The following is an 8,676-nucleotide window of genomic DNA, read 5'->3' as shown; positions in this document are numbered from 1 at the left end:
TCTGAGCTTATTGATAGTTGGGGACTTTCAAGATTATTCAATTTTCATTAATTTTTAAATTGCTTCTAGTTTGACAGTACAGTAATTTACATTTAGCTCGACATTCAGCTAATTGGACGGACCTGTTATGCGACATATTTAGTTGGACATTTTTGTAAACATAGAGTTCGAGGTCCAAATTATGACACCACATTGAAAGTCGACACTGGACCACTGTCATCGCAAATGTTCAATTACAGGTTAAAATCGCCTCCAATGCGACACTGAGTGGTGCTTCGGCACGTCGCATTAAATATAATTCACTGTACAACATGTCACAAGCTGGATGGGAAGAAATTTTCCAACTGTGAAAGCTGTGGCGAGTGGCAAACGCAATCGCTAAACAGAAAGGTTTAGCCGAACAAGATGGGGATATCGAGTGACAACAAAACAATAAACTCTTTAGATTGAAGATAATTTTGTGATCCTGAAAAGGACCCTTTTTAGCCTGCATGTGAATCCAACGAGCGAACAAATCGTAATGAATGTATTTTTTTGCCATCGCTCTCTTTTAACGCTCATTCGTTCGTCTCGTTGGACTCGCCCCTCTGGCTGAGTCTGCCGATTTGTCTCTATCCTGTGAGTGTGTACCGCTAGAGTATAAAACACGCGGATCCAAAAAAAATATCTTATTTTCTTTCAAACCGTAAACCCGTGAGGTTGTACGGCATCGGCATCGTGGACGTAACAAAGGAGGACAAGTTAAGGGAAAGGCAAAGTCTCACTCGAACCGTGCAGGTCTCCAGTTCTCTGTTGGTCGCATTCACTGATTGCTCTGCAAGGGTAACTAGGCCGAACGGATTGGTGCCGGAGCACCAGTATACCTAACAGCGATTATAGAGTTTCGGCTGTCGGAGTGCTCGAGTTGACTTGCAAAGCTGCTCACGACAATCAGAAAACCCGCCTCAAGAACAGAGCAGCTTCGTTTCGGCGCTCATCAAGGCAACAATTAGTTTCAGTGAGTGGCAAAGTGCTTCTCCGGTACGTCGCATTAAATGTAATTTACTGAACAATATGTCACAAGCTGGATACGAAGAAATTTTCCAACTGTGAAAGCTGTGGCGAGTGGCAAACGCAATAGCTAAACAGGAAGGTTTAACCGAACAAGATGGGAATATCGAGTGATAACAAAAACACAACACCAAAGGTTCTTTTCAACCCTCAACATATTCATAAAGAGTAAACAGTAAACTAATCCATTTTTCAGGTAGATAGGTAGGTATTCACGTAGGAGAAGAAAATAAAACAATATATTTAAAATATATATTTAACAAAAGCTGTCCCCTTTGTATAGTCCTACGTCACTCCGATTATGTCCTCGACATTACCCACCCGTCTTTTTAATCAAGTTTGCTTTGAAAATTCGAGGGTCACTTTTTCCCATACTTCAATTGGCACTGTACCTGTACAAGCCATATATTAACAACTAACAGAATAACGAATGGTTACAGCATTGAGAGTGAAGCAACTTTTGTTATTGTGAAAAAAGGGTAAATCACAAATCAATGAAAACGATGGCAATATTGCATGAATTGGGCTTCGAACTGCTTCCGCATCCACCGTATTCTCCAGATCTGGCCCACAGCGACTTTTTTCTATTCGCAGACCTGAAGAGAATGCTCGCTGGCAAGAAATTTAAGACCGATGATTGAGTGATTACCGAAACTGAGACCTATTTTGGAAAAACCGAAAGAGTACTATAAACATGGTATCGAAAAGTTGCAAGATCGCTATAATTGCTGTATCGCCCTCGAAGGCAATTATTCTGAATAATAAAATTAAATTTTGCAAAAAAAATAGTTTTACTGTGTTACTTTATTTTATGGTACTTATGAGCTTGTGAGTTTTTGGCGTAGGATTACGTCTTTCGGGAACATATTGGGGTACAAATTGAAAATCGAAAATCGAGCGCACCGTGAAGATTGTCCAATTTGAAATGCTTATTGCTCAGCCATTTTATGATGGATTGATGAGATTTTTGCGTCATTCAATTTCGGTACTGCATAACAATTTTTTACATTGACTAAAATAATATATGTCATGGAACTAACTATCGAACAATTTAAAAATCTCAACCCCTATCCTAACGGAAATACTCACTTCTGATAGGTCGAAATTGACGACACATGCGGCGGTTCCCTAACAGAGACATCAAAACCAAGCTGCCTGGGGGAAATCGGCATCGCAGATACATGAAAGTAGGGGGAGCTTTTATTCTCACCGACATGTATTCCCTAACAGAGATTTCAAATCCAAGGTGTCAGGGGGAAATCAGCATGTAAATACCCACGTGGTCGATAGTTATACTAACGACGCGCACAAATGGATACAAGATGCTAAACTATAGGTGTTTCGTTCTTGACACTTTCATGACAATACGTGAGACGAGTAGCGAGACGTAGCTTTCTGAATTATTTACTACTTGTTTGGTTGTGTGGTTATGGTTTCATATCAACTCGCTGAGGAAAACAACTGAAGGAAGAAATAAACAAATATATATTCGTGAAAAATAGTGTACTATAGCTGCAATAAGGTATTTATATTATATATTATAACCGCTCCATGTAATGTAATTAAACATACACATACTCTTTACAGATACACAGGTCGAAGGTTGTGCAGGCCACTGATCATTCAACAAAAGTCAAAGGTTGTACCGCTCATGACAACTCTACACGAGCTGAAGATTGTACCGCCCAGTGACCATTCTACCCTGGATTCCTCGAGTCAAGAGAGACACACCATGATTGATATGAGGTACAGACTAGGGGGGCGTCGCTGATCAATGGTCAGTTACACTCCAATAGGAAGTATCCCGTGTCGGCCACACATACATAGTACTGGAGACTGCAACATCCCAATTATGAGATCTTTGTAATACTAACCTCGAGCCAACCGCGAGTAATCGGTTACATATTACTAACATAGTTGTAAGACAAAAATTGTCAAAATATTGGACTCCCGGCCCCGTCAGGCTAACGCCACATGTGCCTTAATAAAATATATATTTTGGGAAAAAAAATATATATTATTCAATATTTTTGGGGGACAGTGAGGATTTGATGAGCTTGTGAGTGTGATAAAAGTGCTATAAGTCTAAGAAATCTGTTGTCCAACTCCTCCACAGATAATCGTTCATCTCGAGGTTCTCTATCATGCCAAAATTATATTGTGAATATTTTATTTACTTCAGATGCCGTATTATTGTGCTGTAAAAGGATGTGGAAACAAGGTTCTCATAACGAAAAATAACCCGGACATTGTTTACCACACTTTTCTCCGAGATGGAGATAGACTTCATAAATGGTACTTTTCTGTAGCCAATCGAAGGATTGGAAACCTCAGAAAAATCAAGGTATATGCTCACGTCATTTCCATAGCAGCAGCTACGATGACCGACATCAAATGCGCCATGATCTTAATGGTACGAGGAAATATAGGATGATGAATTCCAAAGTTAAACCTATTTTCTGCCTTATATGTATCAGCCATTCCATGTCGAATCGATATAGTGGTTCTCCGATTTTCGTGGAAAGTGGTAGATTTGTTCTTTATTGTAAAATATTAGACCCGTCTTTTCTTGTTTTTTTTGACGTAGGACTACGTCTAACCGGAAGATATAGGGGGTGAAATGGAAATCTAGGCATTGAACAAGTAGGAAAAAATGCAAGATTTGGAACGCTTATAACTCGAGCATTTCTCAATAGATCGTAAAGATTTTTGCATCAATTGATAGGAAATATATCTACGCATCTATCATAACGAATAACATTTCATTTTTCTTGAGATAAATAATTGAATAATTGTGAAATATCAAGCATTGTCCAAATGCACTATATGCCCATTTTTGATTGGTCCATTTTGTGCTCCTCAAATCGTACCGACCAAAACGGGCAACCAGAGCAGCAGCGAAATAGAATAAAGCACGATTGGAAAGGAAAAAAATGAACGAAACATTGGTCGCAGTCTCACACATGCGTAATTCTCGAGCCAGCCAGTCAGCTTAAAAATCCCCGCTTCGCTGCCGTAACGATCATTCTCATTCAAACCGTACACCACATCGGTTCGCATCACAACACATCAACAAACCAACCCAAGCAGCCATGTCTGGACATGGTAAAGGAGGAAAAGTGAAGGGAAAGGCAAAATCCCGCTCGAACCGTGTTGATCTGGAGTTCCCCGCAAGGGTAGCTAGGCCGAGCGCGTTAGTACCAGTGCACCAGTCCACCTAGCCGGCGTTATATAGTTTCGGCCGCCGAAGTGATCGAGTTAGCTGGCAAAGCTGCTCGCGACGATAAGAAAACCCGCATTCGGAACAGAACACATTCGGTTCGGTGGACATTAAGACAACAGGCAGTTGCAGCGAGTGGCGCGTGGCAAACGCAATCGCAAAACGGCATCAGGTAGCAGAAGAAAAAAGTTTGTTCTTTATACAAACTGCTTTGGTGGCAAATCCAGAACAAGGCGGCATCGAGGGCGTTCGAAATGGTTTTTTTCAAAACCACGAGTACTAAGTTTTCTAAATTGGAACCATTCCATAAAACAAGGCGCTTTTCAGGGCCTTTTAAACCTTCCAAAAAAGAGTTTAGGAAATACAGTTCAATGCTTTCTAAAACATTATCCAAAATAATAATAAAACACAAATTGATTTTTTCATAATTTGTTTGCCAGGATCTGATGAGTATGTGAATTTGGCAGTTGTTCTGAACTTATTGATAGTTGGGGACTTTACTGATTATTCAATTTTCACCAATTCTTAAATTGTTTCCAGATTGAAAGTACAGTAATTTACAATTAGTTCGACATTTAGCTAATTGGACGGACATGTAATGCGACATATTTAGTTGGACATTTTTGTAAACATAGAGATCCAAATTATGACCCCACATTGAAAGTCGACACTGTAACAATGTCATCGCAAATGTTCAATTACAGGTTAAAATCGCCTCCAATGCGACACTGAGTGGCGCTTCGGCACGTCGCATTGAATGTAATTTACTGTACAACATGTCACAAAGCTGGATGGGAAGAAATTTCCCAACTGTGAAAGCTGTGGCGAGTGGCAAACGCAATCGCTAAACAGGAAGGTTTAGCCGAACAAGATGGGGATATCGAGTGATAACAAAATAATAAACTCTTTAGATTAGAGATCATTTTGTGATCCTGAAAAGGACCCTTTTTAGCCTGCATGTGAATCCAACGAGCGAACAAATCGTAATGAATGTATTTTTTTTACCATCGCTGCCTTTTAACGCTCATTCGTTCGTCTCGTTGGACTCGTCCTTTTGGTTGAATCTGCAGATTTGTCTCTATCCTGTGAGCGTGTACCGCTAGAGTACAAAACGCGCGGATCCGCTGAAAAATATATCATTCTTTTTCAAACAGTAAATCAGTGTGGTTGTATGGCATCGTTTCACATCACATCGCATCAACGGATTGGTGCCGGAGCACCAGTATAAACTTGCAAAGCTGCTCACGACAATAAGAAGAACCGCCTACAGAACAGAGCACATTCGGTTCGGTAGCAACAACTAGTTTCAGCGAGTGGCAAACGCAATCGCTAAACGGCAGCAGGTAGAAGAAGGAAAAAGTTTGTTTATACAGACTGCTTTGGTGGCAAAACCAGCCACCGTAAAACACGGCGCTTTTCATGGCCATTTCATGGTCTTTTAAATTGATCATTCAGTTTACACAAACCCATGCATGGGTTCCGAATTGAAAGTGGCTTCAAATTACAACACATTGTATGCAGGATGGCATTAACGAATTTTCTCGGTAGAAAGAACTGCTTTCTTTGGTTGATAACTGATGTTGAAAATTGACTGACGTTACATATGCATTGTATAGAAAAATAACTAAGGAGCAACATGATTAGCTATGAGTTCGTCTCCAAAACCTCAGTTCTTTTTCATTTTTATTTACTTTGTTTGCGGAGACTACAAATCTCACAATTCATACGTCTCCGAAACCACAGTTCAAGGTGCGGTAATGTGCTCAATAGTGAAATATATGATAGTGAATGAGCTGATGACCACCTATGCATTCCCTATTTTTTTTTTTTTCCAAAATATATATTTTTATAAAGGCTCATATGGCGTTAGCCTCACGGGGCCGGGAGTTCAATAAATACAATTTTTCTTATTATCTATGTTAGTAATATGTAACCGATTACTCGCGGTTGGCTCGAGGTTAGTATTACAAGTGTTCTCGTAATTGAGATGTTGCTGTCTCCAATGCTCTGTACGTGTGCCCGACACGGGATACTTCCTATTGGGATGCAGCTGACCATTAATCAGCAACGCCCCCCTAGTCTGTACCTCATATCTAGCGTGGTGCGTCTTTCTCGACTCGAGGAATCCAGGATAGAATGGTCACTAGCCGGCGCAATCATCAGTTCGTGTAGAGTTGTCATGAGCGGTACAACCTTTGGCTCTTGTTGAATGATCAGTGGACTGCACAACCTTTGGCCCGTGTGTCTGTAAAGAGTGTGTGTATGTATTGCCGCGACTAAGTAAAAGTTTATCGATCGGATAGGAGGGATATGAAACGGGGACACAACGAAGGAAACATCATTAAACGTTGACATCGGCGTTTCTGAGGAACAGGTATAGATGAAGCAGAAGATCAGGATCACGGCTACCTAAGATATCCCGGACGGGGATATCCGATTGTCTGCCTTGTGCTCTTAGTGCTCTAGAGAGCTGAGAGCGAGCAGCATGGAACCGGATACACGACCAGACAACATGCTCGATGTCGTGGTAGCCATCGCCACAATCACAAAGATTGTTTGCTGCGAGCCCAATGCGATAGAGATGCGCGTTTAGGTTGTAGTGATTGGACATAAGCCGAGATATCACGCGAATGAAATCACGACCTACATTCAATCCCTTGAACCATGCCCTCTTCGAGACCTTAGGGATAATCGTGTGTAACCAACGACCGAACTCATCTCCACTCCACATGCGCTGCCAACTTACGAGCGTATACTGACGAGGAATGTGAAAAAATTCATTATAAGCAATTTGCCTTTCAAAAAGAGTGCCTTCTAAAGCGCCCACCTTAGCGAGTCCGCTTTCTCATTCCCCGGAATCGAGCAATGAGAGGGAACCCATGCTAAGGTAATCTTGAATAATTTTTCGACCAAAACACTCAATAGTTGTCTTATTCTTGTTAGGAAATAAGATGAGCGTTTATCAACCTTCATTGAGCGGATTGCCTCTAATGAGCTGAGACTGTCTGAAAAAATAAAATAGTGGTCGATGGGCAATGTTTCAATGATCCCCAGTGCGTAGTATATCGCACCCAGTTCAGCAACATACACGGAACAAGGATCTTTGAGTTTGAAAGAGGCACTGGAATTTTCATTGAAGATGCCAAAGCCAGTGAACCCGTTTATGAATGAACCGTCAGTAAAGAACATTTTATCAGATCTAACTATGCCCCCATATTCTGCCGAAAATATCGGCGGAATAGAATCTGAGCGTAGATGATCTGGGATTCCATGGATTTTTTGTCGCATGGACAGATCAAAAATGACAGAGGAATTGCAAAAGTCGCAGGAGGGTTGTGTCCGAGACACGACTGCATAGTTCACGTAGGATTCCGTTAAGCTATCTGTTGATTTTGGATATGTTTGAAGAATTACATCGCTAAACTCTTTGATAATGATTTGGTGACCTCCTGATAAAGGCCGTTTTGTTTGGTTGTTGGGTATTGTTTGTTCACTTCACCAGTGTTTACCGAGTGATGATGACAGAAGAATAGTAAACAATCCTTGGATAGTGCGTATCAGATAAAAGTTACCGAAGTGGAACGAGATATGACGAAAACCCTCTGTGATCCTAGACGAGATGTGTTATGTATGGGTGAAATAAAAAAAAAACTCACTCACTCACATATAAGATAATTACCAATACCGAACACAATTATCAATTTTTCTCATCAGTAAAAACATGTTACTTTAATATAGAGAAAACATATTTGAAATGGAAAAGGTAATTTTCTTCTATAATTTTTACTTTCTGAGTGTTTATTCAACCCAATGCGAATTTTCATTGGACTAACAACACCTAATACCATATGTAGAGCAATCACTTTTTCTAATATTTCTTCACTTTTCCAATTTTTTCTCGTCGTATAAACTTTTCTTTGGTGAAAATGAACACAACAAAACAGACAGCTTTTACCAAACGACCCGCGGGAACACACCTTGGTTTTTATTTATGAAAATTGAAATAAATCGTTTCATATATCAAGCCATTTTTAACAAAACTGCTACCCTATGCAATTTTACACTTACACTTGTACTAAATTTTTTAAATACAGGATTCATTCAAATACAGTTTCACGAAGCAACCAACATTAAATTTCCAAATTTAAATTTTATTTGCTAGAATTAATCGTATCACTCACCTCACTTGCAATATAAAAATGCCCCCGAATTTCATATATTTGCAATGTCGATTTCCCCCAGGCAGCTTGGTTTTGATGTCTCTGTTAGGGACCCTCCGCATGTGTCGTCAATTTCGACCAATCAGAAGTGGTCATTTACGTTAGGATAGGGGTTGAGATTTTTCAATTGTTTGATAGTTATTTTCATGACATATATTATTTTCTTCAATATAAAAAATTGTTATG

This window comes from Toxorhynchites rutilus, chromosome 2 (assembly GCF_029784135.1).
Source record: "Toxorhynchites rutilus septentrionalis strain SRP chromosome 2, ASM2978413v1, whole genome shotgun sequence".
Classification (NCBI taxonomy): Eukaryota; Metazoa; Arthropoda; class Insecta; order Diptera; family Culicidae; genus Toxorhynchites; species Toxorhynchites rutilus.
The sequence above is the reverse complement of the archived record's forward strand: the minus strand, read 5'-3'. Positions refer to the sequence as shown.